General features: G+C 43.3%; 1 protein-coding gene across 3 annotated transcripts in view; it reads right to left on the bottom strand.

Annotated features, from left to right (window-relative positions):
• N4BP2 (NEDD4 binding protein 2) overlaps nt 1–19,468 on the bottom strand; it is a 52,277-nt gene extending 32,809 nt beyond the window's left edge. For 2 of the 3 annotated variants that reach the window (XR_012673486.1, XR_012673487.1), the window contains exons 1-4: nt 19,332–19,468; nt 15,253–16,926; nt 7,492–7,608; nt 7,014–7,186 (exon numbers count right to left, since the gene is read on the bottom strand). The gene's annotated coding sequence lies outside the window, so the exon portion shown is untranslated. The remainder of the gene's footprint in view (nt 1–7,013; nt 7,187–7,491; nt 7,609–15,252; nt 16,927–19,331) is intronic. The other variant, XM_075148971.1, reaches the window with a different exon arrangement.
• Between the last annotated feature and the right edge of the window lie 300 nt (nt 19,469–19,768).

Below are 19,768 nucleotides of genomic sequence, written 5' to 3'. Positions count from 1 at the left end.
CGACTGAACATGGCCCTGAGCAATCTGATTCAGGTGACCCTGCTTGAGCAGGTGGGTGGAACCAGATGACATCCAGAAGTGCCTTCCAACCTCAGCCTGTGTGGGGTTTTTTTAATTGTGAAAAACTTTTTACAGCTTTATAAGCCATAAAGCAGGAAGAGGCTTCTGTCCACCCCCTTGCTCCCCTTCTGCCATAAAGCCTTTGAATACATCTACTTAAAACATTATGGAATCTATAATAACTGCAATTACTGCATTAATCTTGTATAGAAACCAAAAGCGATTATTAATTGAAGTACAAGCACAGAGTATAGCATGATCTCACTTTTTTCTTTATATCAAATAACATCAAAGCTCTGTTGTGTTCTGTTGATGCTCATAATAACTAACTCATAATTTTTGCAAATAATTATTCAGAAGATTAGCAAACCTTGGTAAGGCTGAGAATCTGAAGTTAATTACAGCAGAGTGTCACTATTTAGTGATAACAGTTACTGAGTAGGCCATAAAATACCTGTTTCTATATAAAGATTATTTTGCCAGTGATGACCAATTCAACATGTGCAGCTAAATCAATGGCAGCACTTCCAAGTTGACTTAATCCTTCCCTCCCTGGATCATTGGCACACAAATGATGATGCCAGATCAGTGCCAGATTTGGACAGCGCTTCTCCATTATTCTCCAGCAATCTCTTCCAGCAACAAAGAGAAGTATCATTTAGAAGAGCGTGGACAGTTACGTTCCCAAGTCACAGAACTTTATGCAAGAAAAACAGACAACTCCAGGATCCCAGGAGTTTCTACCGTATGTATATGGACCTTAGATAGACAAATGAGATGGATGTCTGAAATAATGAAGAGGTCAAGGAAGTCTGAAATGCATGACAAGGAAAACAATACACAGGGGAAGGAAGAGGTGGACTTCCAAAAATAAAGGAGAAACAACAGTGGAAGATGCTAGTTAGGCAGACTGAGCTGGGACAATTGCAGCTGGTTTCTTCATTACACTTTTTTTGGTTCACGTCTCTGATTAGCCATCCTTATACCATTCGTTACTGTCACGAAAAAGTATTCAAGGAAAACAATAAAAAAAAAATGTTATAGCAAGTCATGTTTTCCAAACTCGTATTTCTAATTGATTCATCCTCCAGCCAGTAAAACACGTTGAGACCTAACTTCACACAATGTGTCAGTGCTAAAAAATGTGATTGTTCCTCACTAAAACAGGTTCAGTGACAAAGAAAAGATCCTGCAAGGGAGAAAGGTATTCATGCACATTGATGTTACTGAGCACCAAGAAACTTTAGGCAGAACACTCCAAGTGTTGTCAATGTTTTAATCTGACTCTCTTGTAACGATCAATCCTGTAAGGACCTGCTGCTGAAAAACATGCTCTGTAGCTAGAACTTTTAACAATCGACTGCCTTACTTCATTATAGGATATTCCCTTCCCAATGTATTTCCAGCATTAGGCTGTGTATCCCACTATATATTAAAATGCCTTACTCTAATGACCTAACGAAGCCACACACTTCAGTCTGCATGAATCTCAATCAGCAAATTTACACTGCATTGCTTCAGGATTATTGAGGCCTAAACTTAATTGTTTATCACAATTAATCACAGAAGGGAAAAGAAGGCAGAAGGGAAAAAGACATCGGTCACCTCAGAACTTACAGGTCAAAACGTTGGTGATTCCCACTACATCCATGTATGCTAAGGCAATGCACAGATCCACATTTTGTCCCATCTCTCCATCTAAACTCTTAGCAAAATTGTAGAAATTGTTAAACCTATCGAAAAGATAGATCAGCATTGCCCAGGATTTCATTTAATTAAGGTATTTACCATGGCCAATATCACAGACAGATATTTTGACAGAATCTCCTTTGTTTACCACAATATTTTCAATGAAATTCCTGGACAGATTCCTGGGCGATATCTTCTGTTGATATTACCAAGTACAGTAAAAGTATATATAAATAGATGCCTGCGCACATACAAAGCACACGATACTGTCTTACATAAGAGATAACACTAACACGCTCAACTGAAAGGAATAATTTTCACTTGCTTTTAAGAGCATGCCCTGAACTTTACAAAGGATTTTATCTAGGGATTTGCCTTTTCAGATATGCAAGTTTCTCTTTTTGAAAATTAGTTCATTACAAAAGAGGAAATAATTTTGAATAACCTAATAGCCAGACTTGCAGGTCAGCTATATTCATTGGTTCTGGATAACATAATACGAATCAGTCTGTAGTTTGCTGTGGATGATGAGGTTTTTTTGTCCCCAAGATGAAAATGGAGTTGTAATAACATAATGATTTAGAAGAGCAGGGCTGTGCTGAACACACTGAAAGGGAATTTGAGACAATTAGCCAGAGGCTGCAATAAACTCAGAGGTTCACTAGTCAGTTCTGGATACCGCTGTTCGACACACATCCAATTAGAGCAAACAACTGTTTCATTTCAGCACTGATGAAAAACAATACTCCTGTGGCAGTCTCAACTTCACCTTTAAAAACAAAGCAAAACAAAATCCACGAGCACCTCTTCACTCATAGTTCTTCAGAAATACACATCTCCTGACATTAAATACCTCCTCTCAATTTAGAATCATAGAATCGTTGAGGTTGGAAAAGACCTCTAAGATCATCAAGTCCAACCATCACCCCAACACCACCATGCCCACAAAACCGTGTCCCTAAGTGCCTCATCTACACATCTTTTAAATACTTCCAGGGATGGTGACTCAACCACTTCCCTGGGCAGCCTGTTCCAAGGCCTGACCACTCTTTCAGTAAAGAAATTTCTCCTAATGTCCAGTCTAAACCTCCCTTGGTGCAACTTGAGGCCATTTCCTCTTGTCCTATCGCTAGTTACTTGGGAGAAGAGACCAACACCCACCTCGCTACAACCTCCCTTCAGGTAGTTGTAGAGTGCAATGAGGTCTCCCCTCAGCCTCCTCTTCTCCAGGCTAAACAGTCCCAGTTCCCTCAGCCACTCCTCATAAGACTTGTGCTCCAGGCCCTTCACCAGCTTCGTTGCCCTTCTCTGGACACGCTCCAGCACCTCCATGTCCTTCTTGTAGTGAGGGGCCCAAAACTGAACACAGTGTTCGAGGTGCGGCCTCACCAGTGCCGAGTACAGGGGCATGATCACCTCCCTACTCCTGCTGGCCACACTAGTTCTGATACAGGCCAGGATGCCATTGGCCTTCTTGGCCACCTGGGCACACTGCCGGCTCATGTTCAGCCGGCTGTCAACCAGCACCCCAGGTCCTTTTCCTCTGGGCAGCTTTCCAGCCACTCTTCCCCAAGCCTGTAGCGTTGCCTGGGGTTGTTGTGGCCAAAGTGCAGGACCCGACACTTGGCCTTGTTAAATCTCATACAGTTGGCTTCAGCCCATCGATCCAGTCTGTCCAGGTCCCTCTGCAGAGCCTTCCTACCCTCGAGCAGATCAACACTCCCGCCCAGCTTGGTGTCATCTGCAAACTTACTGAGGGAGCACTCAATCCCCTCATCCAGATCGTTGATAAAGATATTGAACAGGACTGGCCCCAAAACTGAGCCCTGGGGAACACCGCTCGTGACCGGCCGCCAATTGGATTTAACTCCATTCACCACAACTCTCTGGGCTCGGCCGTCCAGCCCAGTAAAGAGTGCACCTGTCTAAGCCATGAGCAGCCAGTTTCTCTAGGAGAATGCCGTGGGAGACAATGTCAAAGGCTTTCCTGAAGTCCATGTAGACCACATCCACTGCCTTTCCCGCATCCACGAGGCGGGTCACCTGGTCATAGAAGGAGATCAGGCTGGTCAAGCAGGACCTGCCTTCCATGAACCCGTGCTGGCTGGGCCTGATCCCCTGGTTGTCCCACACATGCCTTGTGAGTACCCTCAAAACGAACCGCTTCATGATCTTCCCTGGCACTGAGGTCAGGCTGACAGGCCTGTAGTTCCCCAGATCCTCCTCCCGGCCCTTCCTGTACATGGGCGTCACATTGGCAAGCCTCGTCCGGGGCCTCCCCAGTTAACCAGGACTGCTGGTAAATGATGGAGAGCGGCTTGGCAAGCTCCTCCACCAACTCCCTCAGTACCCTCGGGTGGATCTAGCTGGGCTTTTGCCGTTCTAATTTCCTCTCTGCATGACCTAACGAGATCCCTGTACTCTTCTTGAGTTGCCTGCCCCTTCTTCCAAAGGTGGTAAACTCTCCTTTTTTTCCTGAGTCTCAGCCGGAGCTCCCTGTTCAGCCAGGCCGGTCGCCTTCCCCACCCGTTCTTCTTACGGCACATGGGGACAGCCCGCTCCTGCGCCTTTAAGACTTCCTTCTTGAAGAACGTCCAGCCTTCCTGGACCCCTTTGCCCTTCAGGACTGTCTCTCAAGGGACCCTCTCGACCAGTGTCCTGAGCAGGCCAAAGTCCACCCTCTGGAAGTCCATGGTAGCGGTTTTGCTGGCCCCCCTCCTTACTTCACCAAGTATTGAGTATTCTATCATTTCATTGGTCGCTAAGCCCAAGCCAGCCTCCGACCACCAATTTAATTCAACTACCACAAACAAACACATGTATAAAAATCTGCCCATATGAAAATTACCTTCCAAATTAAGCAATCTTACAAATAAAAGAGATATTAAGATACCGGCATTCTCTACAAAATAAGGTAATTTTCAAACCCTACCAACCTAGAAGAGAAAAAGTAGACTTGTGAGGTCAGGGCACTTTAACGTCATCATCTTTCTAGCTGCCCAGAGTTTATTTTTGATGGTAGGTTATGAGCCTCAGGTGTTGCCTGTTCCGGCACTGCTACCCCTAAGGAGCTAGATGGATGCATCACAGACATTCTGTAGGCACAGACACACACAGCCAGAGATCAGCATCCATTACAGGAAAGCCAGTCACTACAGAAACAGGCAGGCACCGAAGTAATCAACCTAACACAACACATTTTTCTTTTCTGTTTGACAGAACAATGAAGTGTAGAGAAGCGGCCGACCTGGCACAGCAAGAGGATGGACCAAGATCTCAAGTCTCAACCCCAGCATCTTACTAAAAACATTCAACTTTCCTTTCCAGCAAAAGGAAAACCAATTGTTTCATAAACTAGTTCTAAGAATGTGTTTATAATTCCCTAGGGGAAAGAAAGAAAGATGACCAATGTTTCCAATAAATACAAAGCATCTGTCAGTTATACAGAAGAGGAAAAACATGCAAGTTTTCTCCCCCCCGCTTGCCTCTCCATTTTTTACACTCTCACAACTAAATTGATAAACTAGTTGATGAATCATTACAGTCTTAGGAAAATGTGTAAGAAAATTCTTCCATAAAGCATGGAGTGAATTTAAATCAAGGAATTCCCTTGTAGTCACATGTTCCAAAAGGTTCCATTTTATTTTCATTAATACAATTGTCCATAGAACAAATTAATCCAAAATAGCGGGAGTATAATAGTCAACCTGGTCAGACTCCTCACATTAAGGGGAAAAAAATGTTAAAAAAACCTCAAACCCTCCAGGCTCCAACATAGGTAAAGCAAACTGTAACTTTACTTTAACTTAATTGTAAGTTGTCCTTAGAAAAATTCAAAGCGTACTCTTTCTTATGACACATAATCTAAAGAATTCAAAACATTTAAACCACCCAAACAAAAATCTAAGGGGGGAAAAAATCCCCAAGACCCTCCAAAACCAAATCTGTTATTTTTAAAAGACCTAAGATTTAATTTATATTAGGAAATAATTGCTAACATAGACTTGTCATACACAAGCCGTCGCATTGCTAACCAGGACTGTTATATCAGCAAACTTGCTATGAAGAATTCTCCTAGAACTTTGAAGAAATTTAAAAAAGTCAGGCTACAAATGCATTTTCTAAAATTAAGCTAAAACGCATGAGTCATGTTTATACTGAGGTTACATTAAATTTGTCCAGCTAAACATCTTTTGTTTTTCACAGCAAAAGCTAGAAATTCCCTCCTGCTTTCCAAGAACTGCTATATACGGTTGAAGAACTGTATTTTTACAAAATCAAACAAAAGCTACTATAAAACAATATTAGGCACCATCTGACTGTTCTAAAATTTCTGGAAAAGCAATGTAAGTTTCAGGCTTGAGATGTGCATTCTTATTTCATTTTCAGTGTAGTATGAAAATGTATATGCAGTTCCTGAATAAAGATCTGATTAATGCCTGACACATCTCATACATCTTTTACACTGGGATGTCTTCTTAGAAACCACACATGGTAGCTTGCATTTTTAAGATGTGTCAAAATTCTCGAGTAGATTGGACTGACTGCAAGTCCTATTACACACATAATCTCAAGTATAGGAAGAGAAAGGAACAGGTAGCATTCAAGAGACAGAACACACATAATAAAGGAAGAAATATACTAAACTACTTTTTAAGTGAGTTAGGTGAATACCAAAGTATTCACAAGGCTCTTTAAATCAGAGACATTGCATTGGGAAACAATCAGCAGTAAATATATTTTTTCAAAGTCATTAAAAGAACTTACTTTTTAAGCAAACAGACCATAAAAATATTCTAACCACTACTCAAAATTTACTAAAAGCATTCAGCAGCGTGGGTCATTTCTGGTTTAAATGTGATCAAGTTCAAATGACAAGTAAGTTATCAATATTACTTCTCTTCCCTTTTTAAGGACAAAGAAGCCTCCAGCCTTGACACAATGTAACACTCAACCAATATGACCAAAGCTGCCTGATTTGTATACATTTTTAAATTTCTCTGATCAATTTGAGGAAGTTAACTCCATACATATAAAAGAGGTTGGTTTGGGGATTGTGTTTTTTTGTTTTGGTTTGCTTTTGGTTTTGTTTTTTGAGGTTTTTAAACAATTTTTTCAAACCACATAAAATATTTATCATGTAATGTTCATTTGAATCTTCTGGCTTTTAAAAAACACATACACATATATATTAATATGCTGGAGACTGAAAAAAAAAATCTATATTTGTAATTCAAATAAAATAGTAATGGCATAGAACTTACATTTTCAGCTTCACTGAGTCACCCCGCAGTAGGTCCCTTCTCATCTTTCCAAAACCACCACTGATGGCATATTTAGTAAAGATCTGCTGTTAAAAAATCGAATGCGCTCTTCTGTCAGGAAACCATACTTTCAAACATACAAATTAGACGTCAGCAGAAGTGGATGCTCCCTCCTGACAAACGAATGATCAGAACACAAATTAAAATTGATATTTTGCTCACAGACCATACAACTTTAAGCAAACTTTTAACACTGAGCGATACACATAATTGTTTTTAGTAGATTAAGCACAGCTAACATTTTACTGACAAAGTACCCAACATGCCAAGGTGAGCTCAAATATAAGTTTTCCTAAGGATAAGAATACCTACTTAATTTCAGCTACTGATTTCTCATCTAAAAAAGCTGACTTACATCAGGTAAAGAAATAACATAATGGCAGCAGAATTAGTTAGGAATAAAAGTAAGTTTCCTCACTTGTCATTCCACTTGGTTCTTCGCCACAGTTCTTAACCATCTTGAAAAGGTTCACATATCCATGCTGGTCAAGAAAAGATTTGTTCCATCATGTGGGGAATTAGGCAAAAAAAAAACCTGGTATATCAAAATCAGAACATGTTACTTACAGATACACCACTAATTTGCAATGCCCTACCAATGCTAAAAAACTGCACTTCTGCTCACTGAAGAGGCTGCAAACTTCTAATCCACTGTGTACACACCGAAGATGTTAGATCTACTCAAAGCCTGTCTTAAGTCCAGTGTACGTATTACCCTAGAGCTCACTTTCTTGACAAGTCCTGTGCTTTCAATCAAATTAAAATAAATTAAGGAAAAAAAAAAAAAAGAAAGAAAAGAAACAAAACCTACGAGCATACACACCTAAATCAGGTAAAGGATTTGGAACAAATATTCTATTGCACTCTGAACATGGCAGGTTGAGGACTCAACTACCTTATAACAGTCTTCACAAGAGACGGAGAAACCTGTCTCCCGTTCTGCATCTAGCCTCATTCCACTGCTCCAAAGCACTAAGAATTGTCATCAAAACATACACAGCACTTCACATAAGCAAGAACTTGATGATTAGGATCCAAATTTACAAAGTAAAGGACAGGCTCCAGGCAGAGAACGCTATTCACCCCACTCTCAAACATGTGGCTTCACAAAAACCACACCAGGAAAGGCTGAATTTTATACAACATTTCACCTCTGAATATAAATTCAGCCTAGAACAGAACGAAAAGGCTGAAGTGTACCTGATAACAGTGTAACGCTACATTATTTCCACTACTCAGATTTCTGCTTTCTGAATCAGGCTTTACTAACACACACATTAAAATAGAAAGGTTATTTCCACATTTGTTCACTTGCACTTTGAAGTCTCATAAATGGAGCAAAACAAGTAAGTATTTAAATACAAGCACAAGAGAAAAAAGCAGCCAATGAAATCAAACTGAGACCCAATCATTGTACTCTCTAGTTGTACTTGCACAACAAGAAGCTCTTCTTTTTGGACAACATTCGAGTCCTGTCTATTTTAAAAAAAAAAGGTAAAAAAGGGAAGAAAAAAAAGGAAATGCCTTCCAGCAGATTTTTCTCAATAAGCTTAAGAGTAGCAAAGGAGACTGTTTGGGAGCCTTTTGTGTTCTTCCATTTCTGCCAGCAGTCAGCAACAGAACAGGCCACCTAAACGCTTTGTTATTTAATGTGAAAATCTATACGCAGCTACAGTCAAAGCACCTTTAAAAGCACTTCAAGCATCTTTTGTGCTCTTTTCCTTCTCCCACTCAGTGTTAATCCTACTGGTTGTTCCAAGGGCTTTGGCTATTTCAACAGTTTTTACTAAGGTCCTCTTTTTCACATCAAATTCTGTCAAAGTGCAAGACACTGACGCATACGTCAATACACTTGCTTTATGCAATCTGCTCTGCTAGGGGGTTTTTCCACTTTTGTGATTTTTAAGCTTGTGTATGACCCAGACCAGAGACAGATTCTTTTGAGGCAGCCGCAGAAAATAAATCTCGCTTTGAGTACGAAACAAAAACTTTGTCCTTCAAGTACACACATAGTTCAAGAGTACAAAACCAGCACAAACTCATCCAAAGTAGTTGCTTAGCAAGTAAATACAACTTTCAGGAAGAGCAGAGCCCTCTTCGCTAGAAAGGACTCAAAGGCTCTTCTCCACATGCCATGTCATGAGCAGAAGTCACCCTGCAGTGGCAGTTGGCTGGTGTTTGACAGGTGTCAGAAGCTGTCGAACTCCACATCATGCGGTTTCTTTTTCAGCTGGGAAGCTGCTCTTGCTAGAGCCCTCCATACAGGTGAGGACTCGCTCCCAGAAAGGCATTCTCTCAAAGGCAGACAGATCTCCTCCTGGGTGCACATGATTAAAGCAACGAGGTAGGAGGATGAAGAGAGCCATCAATAAGCACATTCTCCAGCACCAGGTCTGCTTGGTAAGAACTACTTTCATACTCACCTCCCTTTTGCTGCGTGCTGAAGGTCAAAGCTTAGGACGTGGCAAAAAAACAAGTGGCCTTGGGATTATGGAGGGTGCAGATATGCAGTCTGACAAGCTAGAAAAATCAACAAGCAGTTGTTTTCCTTGTTTAGGCAGAGAGGGTTGTTGCTTGGTTTTTGGGTTTTTTGGGTTTGTTTTTTTTTTTTTTCCAGAAAATAAGAAGAGCTGCAAAATGTCTTTCAAACCCTAGGAGAGCTTAGAGATACCAGATCCTTTTATAGCTTTCCTCCTACACTCTTTGGTAGCCTCCCATACAGCTCACAGCCCTGCTCGAGCATGCTGAAGTAAGGGTTACCCATGCCTGTGCCGAACTCAGCTTTGAGGGGAAATCTTCGAGGAGGCAGAGCTCTCAGGTTACCTGGGCTGTCCCCAGTGCAAACCTCACATAGCTCAGCTGTTTTGCAGTGACCTATGCCTGGCCCCCAGAGCAAAGTAACAGGCAGCAACAAAGCAGACCAGACTTGTAGTTATGGTGGTGCTTCTGCAGTTTCACACCTGCAATCAGTACTACTGCTTAAGATTGTATTCCTGCTCCACATTATAAAACAGCAGGAGAGAGGTGAAAAGAGAACTCCTGCCACATGGAGCTGCAACTTGCCCACACCATGTTTCCGGAGACTCTGTCTGAAAGTCCAGCTGAAGTAAAAGTAACACATCTCTGTGTATTGGAAAATGTGAGACCTGGACATGATGTAGATGGCATAGAATAAGGGGTGGATACTGTCCTGGTTTTGCCTGGGACAGAGTTAATTTCTTTCTAGTACCTGGTGTGGTGCTGTGTTTTGGGTTTGGTATGAGAGGAATGTTGATGGCACATTGAAGCTTTAGTTGTTGCTAAGTAGTGCTTACACTGGTCAAGAACTTTTCAGCTTCCCATGCTCTGCCAGGTGCACAAGAAGCTGGAGGGAGCACAGCCACGACAGCTGATCCAGCTGGCCAATGGGGTATTCCATACCATATGACATCATGCTCAGCATATAAACTAGAAGGCATAGTCCAGGAAGGGGGATTCGTGGCTCGGGGATGGGCTGGGCATCGGTCGGCAGGTGGTGAGCAGTTGCAGTGTATATTCTATTATTATTGTTGTTATTATTATTACTACTGTTCTACTTTGTTTTATTTCAATGATTAAACTGTTTTTATCTCAACCCATGAGTTTTCCCACTATTGCCCTCCCGATTCTCTCCCCCACCCCACCAGAGGACGGGGGTGAGTGAGCAGCTGCGTGGTGTTTAGTTGCTGGCTAGGGTTAAACCACGACACTGCAAAATTAGTTCCTCAGCACAACAGAGTTTCCTTTCACATCCTCTCCGGATGAACTTTCATACCTGTCTCTGAAAAGCCTTCATATAGAGAGCAGCAGTGCCTGGATCTTCTAAGTCAAGACTTGGTGCCTCTCTGAATTGCTGGAAATAGCTTGTAATCTTTTATAAATTGCAACCCTGGCAGGATCTAGCTAAGAAGCTACAATATCATTTAATGCACAAAATATTTGAGGCTGATAAAAAAATGGAAAATGTAAGATTATAAAGTTGAGCAACACTCTCTTAATGAGGTTAATTTTAATACTGCTGTATTCTGCTATATTACTGTTTCCTGTTTCATATGGATTTTTTTGATTTTTTTTCTGTGACTGAGACCTGGCCAAAGGGTGAGCACTTATTTTAGTGCTTGAAAAGTCAGCAAAAGGGCAACAGCAAGGGTGAGGACTGGTTCCATCAAGATGAGAAGATACTGTAGAAGAGGAGTATTACTGAAGATCACAGGTGATGCTTATTATTACAGGCACACACATGCAGGTGGCATTATGGAGGAAGGAAAAGTGGAACATTTAAAAGAACATTTAGAGTTTTCTGCACTGGCAGCAGTCAGGACTGGCAATAAATGCAAATGCTACTTCCCCAAATCTTGGCTTGCTTTAGCTGTTGATGCAAATGAAGACACATTTAGTTTCTTCTTATACATGATGCTGCAACTCTAATGCAGCTGGGAACAAAGGCAAGTGGCTGTCAAAGACTCAGACTCCAGAGCATGAATATTCACACCTATGTAGACACCCAACAGGGCTTCTGCAATGTGACCAAGTCTTGGTTCTGGTGCTTCCACATACAAAGGCTTCTCAGCTCCATACCTTTCCTTTGTGTCTGATAAACAGAACAACTCAAAGGCAGCACTGTCTGGCCAACTTTCTGCAGGATAATCTCTTCCTACCTGAAGGTCTGCTTAAGAGGTTAAACCACGACAAAGACCTTCAAGTTCGTGCTGCACTCTGGTGATCCCCAGCTGCCACTTCCCTCCTAACAACCTCATACAGTTTTCAGTTCTGTGATTCTAAATGAAGGTTTGTTGCACACTGGGACAAAGCTGAAGCACTGGACTTCAACATGGGCTCAAACACAGAAACAAAATGAAGATGCATTCAGGTTTGCAGAAAGCACTTGCAAGAACAGGAGACAAATGAGAAGATCATGACTGCCAGAGCATCAGAGAACACGGTGCGCTGGAACATAAGCCAGATTTTTCACCAAGGTGTTATCTATCAACCAGTGACCTCAGAACAGTAGCAGCCACATCAGGAAGCCGAGGAGTCAGGTTGGAAAGAGACATAAAGCAGTTTGTGAACTTTGCTAATGGTCCATGTACAACAGCAACATGAGAACCACTCCAAATTTCCCAAACAGGAACATACTATAGTGACTCGTAATACACTTAGCCAATTCACACCGATTCAAGTTGCACCATACAATTACAACTCAGAAAAAGAAGCATGAAACCAAATCACATAAAGAAAGCAAGATAGGTATAAGAATAGCTTATTCATGTAGACATCCTAAATATTTTCTCAGGAAAAAAAAATTAAAATCACGTATCAGGTCCTAGGCTGGAAGCTACATTACACAGACCTATCAGGGCAATTATATCTATTTCATATATTCAAATGCACTTCCATTGCTGAAGCCACTGCACCAACTGAACATAGCACATACACAGCTATTAAAAAGATAAAAACTATTTGCAGCTTAATGTGAACCACATATAAAGGACCTCATCCTGATATAGTTACATCAACAAAAAGCTTACAGCCTCCAAACAACTGTCAGTACTTGCTTGATAGAGATTTAAACCTGTCATTTGCCTTCAGAAAGTAGTTCACATGGGTTCACCTTATATGACTGTAAAAAATGTCAGCCAGGTCAATTTAAATAGTTTTAAATGGTGGTTTGAGTTAACACAGGCAATTTTTGAGATGGAACACAGATCAGTTACATAAACCAACCCACCAGTAGATCAAAAATCCCCAGTGGAGTCATGAGAAGAAACAGCTGGAAAACTTAACCTCTTCCATAACCACAGCTGCATTCAGAAGAAAGTATCAATGTACGGCCTTACTTAATTCTGAGAGACATTGTAACTGACAGCTAATTAACGCTCTACTGACATTTTTATAGTTAGCAGAGCCTCTGTAAGAAAAACAAAGGCAGCAACTTCCTAAAACTCGAGGATTAATAATTCAGGAACTTTTACCAGAGCTAAATTAATACACAGAAGAACTCTATTTAAAATAATAATTATACTGATTATGTCAGCCATTTAGCACAGACTACAGATCAGCACACAGGCAGGAGTGAAAGGCAAGAGACCATGCAACACCCCAGAACTACAACCCTCCGAAGTCCCTATTACAACATATTTATACACTAATTCAAGACAACATAATTCTCTTTTGTAAAATGGACAAGGTAACAGGTAACAATCCACTACATCATAAAGTGAAACAGCTGTAAGTACACCATGGATGTTTCCCAGCACCACGCCTAGCCTAACATTTTTGTCGGGTACTATTGCGCTTTCACATTGGTAACACTAAGAATCTCCCTTCCCTCTATATCAGTGCCTTCCATAGCCGAAATGCACTAATGTTAATAAAATAGAGGGTTCTTACCAAAAAAAAAAAAAAAGTGTAAACAAGACCACAAAAAACCCACAGGGCAATTCCACAGTTAAAACAAAACCAAACCAAAACACAACAGGAGAAAGCCCATAAAGAGGAAATTAAAGGATTTTTAAGATGTGCTTTGTGGCTGTTAAATTTCCTTCACAAGTTCTTCACATGGACATAATCTATAGGAACACAGACTATTGCAAATTGAAAGCGCTGCAAACACATGACAGAAGCAAGCCCTGCCCTAGTCATGGTGACTGTACCCGGATGAATCAGGGCTAAGACTCTCATGCTTACAAACATACACCATACTTAAATTTTTCTGCCCTTCTGTAATTTGCTTCAGGTTTATATCTCAACCTTTGGCTCTCCAATCACATCCCAAGACGTATTATCTAAAGCTTTTATTCCAGTGAAGGTGAAATGGATGAAGAGCAACCTGATCATCTTCTCTGTTCTTTCACTTTACCTGAAATATCCAAAATACTTTTGGAGTTTTTTTGCTTAAGTTCTATATGAATTATTCTCATATTTTCACTGAATTATTTCATATTTCACTGAGATGCATACTAAACTTTGTCAAGACGCTGTATAAAAACATTTTAAGTGCTTCTTAAGAATCAAACTGTTCTTAGTCACTTAGAACAAGAGTTAAGAAAAGTAATAGTAAACATGTATTTTTCCCTCTCCTTTGAAGTCAGGCCCCTCTGAAGCCCCAGTGACCTTACGGCACTTGATCAGCAAAACTGCAGACTGTGTCCAAAGCACGTGGGAATACTACACCACGTAGGACACAAATAACTACACGATAAACACGTTTCAGCGGGTCTCAACTGTTCAAAACGAAACACCAAAGCACCATTTTAAGCACCAAAAATATTTTGATTTCATTTTGCACGGGTTGGATTTATCTTGCGGGGCTCTACTCTTTGGGAGATGCTTTTAAAGTTCACGGGCATTCCACATCGTTTGCTCGGGACAAAGGGGGGAGGCGTTTCCCCCGACTGCCAGCCCTGACCCTTCCTCCAGCGGCCAGTGCCGCCACACAGGCCACAGCTGCCGGCAGGGCAGGCCGGGGCCGCGGCCCTCCCCGGGGCTGCCGAGCGTAGGAGTCGGTGTTTCTGAGAGGAAGGCCGGGCACCTCGGCCGCCGCCGAGCGCGCTTACACGGTGACGGGCGAGGACGAGCCACCGGCGGGGCAGGGCAGGCAGCCGGCACCTCACGCTGAGGAGCGCCCGTAGCGCTCACCACAACGGCAGAGAGCAGCGACCCAGCGGCAGCTCCAGCCGCGAGGCCCACAGGAAGGCCCCTGGGGAGGACAGGCCCCAGCGACGGCCTCAGCCCGGCGGCGGAGGTGCCCACCTGCCGCTAGCGACGCCGCTCCCCCGCCCCTTCCCCACCTAGGGGAGCCGCTAGCGGGGGCCCGTGGCCCACAGCCGAGCCCCCGGCTGGCGGGCGGGCCCACCGCGCAGCACCCGCCCCGCTGCCTCCCCTCCCACCCGCAGGCAACTCCTCTCCAGTGACGCCTGGGGACGGGCCCCTCAGCGCCACCGGTCCCAGCATGATGCGGGAACGCGGCGAAGGGGGACCCCACACGCCCGCCGGCGGGGGGAAGCTGCCTGCAGCCGCCGCGGGGGCCCGCCGCCTCCCCGACCCCGAGACGGCGGAGGCTGCGGCGAGCAGCGCGGGCCCTGCGCCCTATCGGGAGCAGGGGCCGGGCAAGGCTCCTCCCCGGTCCCGCCGCTTCGCGCCAGACCCCGCCGGCCTTTACCTCCCGCCGCTCGGTTCGCTTCCTTCCGCCGGCGGCGGACGCGGGGACTGGGTAGCTGCTCGGCGGGTGCTAGGAAGAGGGGGAGGCTCCGGCGGAGCGTGCGCCGCGGGGACACAGTGCCGCTCTCCGTCTGGCCCGGGAAGAACAGCCCGGGAGGAGGCTCCGCGCCGTCCCCCTCCCCCTGCCCGCCCGGGTTCGCAGCGCCGCCCCGGCCGGATCCCGTCCGTCCGCGCCTCGCCCGGCCGCATCCGCCGCCGCGTCCCGAGGGGCCGCCTCGGAGGCCGGGCTCGCGGCGGGCGGGGGCGGTGGCCGCTCCCGGCCTCAGGTGCCCCGGGCGGGTGGAGCGGGCTGCCGGCGGGGCCCTGCCTCTGGCGTCCTGCCTCTGGCGTCCTCCGGGAGCTCGCCGGAACCTGCCCCCCCCCCCGCGAAGGGGCCATTTCAGAAGGAAAAGGAGAAACTCGGGAGCGTGGGGCGGTGCCGCCTCCTGCCAGCTAGGGGCCGGTCGGGCCGGCTGAGGGCAGCTCTCCGCCCCGGCAGGCGGCCCTCGCCACTTCCAGTGGTTACCGGTAAAACGCAACCGCCGATACGGCTCCACGTGTTCACCTTCGAAAAGGCTAAGTATACGCTCTACCGGTATGGGAAGACCGGTGTGAAAAGACAGACCTTGCCTGTAGAGGGCATATTGCTGGCTACGGGACGTAGGTGGGTTCAGCAAACAACTGGAGATGACAGTGGTCGAGCAGGGTACAGTGACATCCATTAGCCGTGTAGTGACAGGTTTCAAATTTGTAACAAAAAGGATGAGTTTCTGGTGCCACTGCCCTGTTTTATAAACTTCTAACGTCGCAGCAGAAGAGAAAGCTCCTACAGTCCAGAATGATGCCGTGGAGCTGCGGGCTGATGCTGGAGTAGAAATGGTATGTAAGTGGCAGACAAGAGATCCCAGAGTTTTTAAGGAAGCTGAGGAGAGTCTGGTCTGGCATCGGTGATTGCAGTGGGGTTTATGAGCTGCAGCCGAAGAATAGAGGAGCAACTGATTAGGAGAGGGCTTAATTATCTGCAACAAGGAATGGACATTTGGTGGAGATGGACGGTGGAAGATCATGAAAAGATGAAAGGGAAGAGAGACATGCCTCTGACAGACTGATACAATGATAAGCAGCTCTTGAATTCGAACTGCAGTGAAGCCACCATGAAGGGAACTAGGCACCTGAACAAGAGTTTTGAATTTAACAACACAAGAAAAGGGGCAAAGCTATTAAAATAAAAAAAAAAAAACCAAAACCCAACACTCAAGATGAGGAGGTTCTACTGGGAAACTTTTATGTAATTTTACAGAAATTTGTTGATCTGAGAAATTTCAGGGTCAAGAAATGGGCATTAAAATACAATTAGAAGATTACTGAAGTTTACCCATTGCTGATTTCTAAGAATAGGACTTCATTACATAGCCATAGGCATCCTTGTCAGCTCTGTCTCCCTGCCTGCCCGAGCAAGACAATAGGCAGGGTCTCCACTTCTTCCTGCTTGTTCATCTGATTCCCAGAAGGAGATGGGTGCCTTCCCACGCTCCATTGTCTTGAGATACCTCCCCGCCATCTGTATTCAACCACTTGCCATCAGGGCACAATACCTCAGGAGGACGTTGGCTGGAGGTGTCCCATTGTGATCTTCCTAGGGAACAGAAGCAACGAAACTCCTGTGAAAAGGCAGAAGCATTTCCCCCCGAGGGGAGTAAGGTTGTCTCCCTGCCCGAAGGTCCCTCACATTGTGATTCATCCCATTCAAGGACTAGGTGGCATCCCTGAGCCTCATTTGTCCTTCGTTTTCCTTCAAAGAGGGAAGAGAAGCGACCTTTAGCAGACTCCTTAAAGGGCTGTTTATTTAGCACCTAATCTTGCATGCTTCGCAAGAAAGACCAAGAAGTCACGGCCAGCTTTGTGTCTCAGTCACTCATACTCCCACTGCTGCTTCCTTCTGGGGCCTGGAGACTCACTCCCTTTGCTACCAGGACCGACCTGTTTGCATTAGAGATGTAACTTTAGTTTCAATGCCAAGAAAGAATAAGCAAGTGCAAAAATAATAGCTCGGTTTATGGTGAACTAATTATGTGTGGGTAGGTCACTATAGTTGTCTTGTGAGAACTGCAGAAGGGTGCTTAGAGTAGTTTCTCCAGAGCTTGTGGAGATCACAGTCCCAAAGTGCTGCCTATTTGGTGGCATGGCAACTGAAAAGCAAATAGTTTTTATACGTAGGACTGTATATATTTCGCAATAAAACTAATGTTAGAAATTTTGAACTTAGTCTTCAAAGCTTGTAATGGTTTAGGAATTAAACTGATTTAGGCATTGCTAATTTGCCCTGTCACTTTGCTATTTCAGAGCTTATCTTGTAGTTATATGGTGTGCAATATTTAAATAAACAAGGACAAACGTTTACATTTCTAATAGAATACATAAAGCATATACATGCTCATCCACAGGATGTGCTGTTAAGTTTCAAAAAAGCTGTCTCTTGCCATGACTCACAAAAGAAAAATAAATAATTATTCAATACACCAATATTGTACATGTCCCAAAATCTGGAGGAAAATCCAGACCAGGATTTTTGTGTGCGTGTGGTGTCAAGTGATGGTTTCATGCATGTACCAGGAACTGTTTCCTTACTTCATGTGTTCAATGTCTGGACAAGTATCGGAAACAAAATCATTTTTCTTTAAGGGTGTGATGCTGGTAATGTGTTAATCATACGTTTGGAAAAATAGGTCATGTAAATTCCAGTCTAATGACTGTGTCTTTATATTTTTAAGGTTGCCAAAAAAGAGGAAGAGAGAGGTTTTCAGTATGCTGGAGTCTGATAGCCTCCACTGAACTGCATTGCTAGTGGGGTGTTGCTGCTGGCATTTGATGCACGAAACTATGTTGTTCTTTGCCAGTTGTACATATTACAGTATTTGACACCATGAAAATGCCAGACTAATTTGGGTACTGGCAGATTTCTCACTACCACAGTTAACACTTTAAATAGGAGGGATTTTGGTATCTAGACAATTATAATCATTGTAATAGAGGTTCTTTTAAGTATGTGTGTCCCTTTTTTCGAGTTTTCACACAACTTTTTTAAACATAACGCAATACTCACCTATTATCTGCTATTGTTTGGGTTTTTTTTTTTTCATTCCTTTGTCTCTCCTTACGTCTACAGTTGGCTTGTTTTTACTTGGAGTGGCTTGAACATACAGCATGTAATCTGTGCTGTTTGGCTCAAGTGTTTAGTCTGGTCTTCACTGAATGCTTTAACAATAGATTTTCCATTTCAGTTTCTACAATGCTGCCTTCTCAAAGTAAAAATACTTCACTATCTTCTTGCTTATGTTATAACTCACATTAAAATAGTATTATTACCAGAGTTGGGCCATAAAAACACGGAAATGTCAGTACCTTTTAATGTTTCTGATTACATACAGCCTAAGTCTACTCAGCAAATTGTGATTTCCTTTCTTCTATGCTCAAATTGTCTTTGAGGGTCTATAGTTAAAAAATATTAGATTAGATTTTGATTTGCAAGAACAATTTGCAGCTAAACTTTTGGTTTGAAGAACATTCTGGTGTGGCAAGAAAGACATGTTTAACTTTGTCAGTTTTAAAGACTTATTTTTACTTACAGTAACATGTTGAATATACAATAATAAATACTGTAGGAAAATGCCTGAGAAATTAGGGTGCATTAAAAATTCATGCCTGCCTGCAGTAAATCTGAAATAAGTTATATTTCCAGGAACTTAAGGTATAGTTTTTATCATTATTCAGAATGTTACTTTGGACCATTAATATATACAATCAAAGCCCCAAATTATCGTGGGTTTTTCCGTCCTTCAGAAAGGAGAGATGAAAAGAGCCTCATGTAGTTCCTGCAGAAAACATTTTCATAAAAGTTGGTTCAGTCCCTCCATGCTATAACCCTTCCTCTTCCTAAAGGAGCCTTTCCACATTCTGTTGCCAGCTTTAGGTTTCATTTACCATTGGGGGAAATAAAATGTGTTAGCTTTTCCCTTCCCCCCCCCCCCCCAATGGATTTACCCTAATGCTGATTTAAGATGTTTAACTTTGCTTCTTGGAATGTCTGTGTCTCCAGTTAATATTACTTCGTCCATAATCTCGGAGTTTGTGTTCCTACAAAAGATAACTCTTCCCTCAGCCAGAATTTGATTTCCGAAGTAGAAATTTAATTTCTTAAGTAAAAAAAAAGGGGGGGGGAAGGATAGAAGCTTTATAAAAATAAATGTTTGCGTAACTGTCACATAACTGTCTCTTCTCCTGCACCCCTCTCCAGATTTAAGTCAAATGCATAGTGAATTGTGGTGTTTTATCTCCATAAAGGAACTCCACATCTGGCTTCTATACTTTAAGTATATTCTGTTCCATATAGCTATCGATTCCATAGTTAAGTGTAGAAACTGTCAGGTTGGTATCACTGCAGTAATGTTAGTTAATTCACATACACATTTTTTCATTCC

This window comes from Calonectris borealis, chromosome 4 (assembly GCF_964195595.1).
Source record: "Calonectris borealis chromosome 4, bCalBor7.hap1.2, whole genome shotgun sequence".
Taxonomy (NCBI): domain Eukaryota; kingdom Metazoa; phylum Chordata; class Aves; order Procellariiformes; family Procellariidae; genus Calonectris; species Calonectris borealis.
Note: the sequence above shows the minus strand (reverse complement) of the source record. Positions and strands in the feature narration are given on the sequence as shown.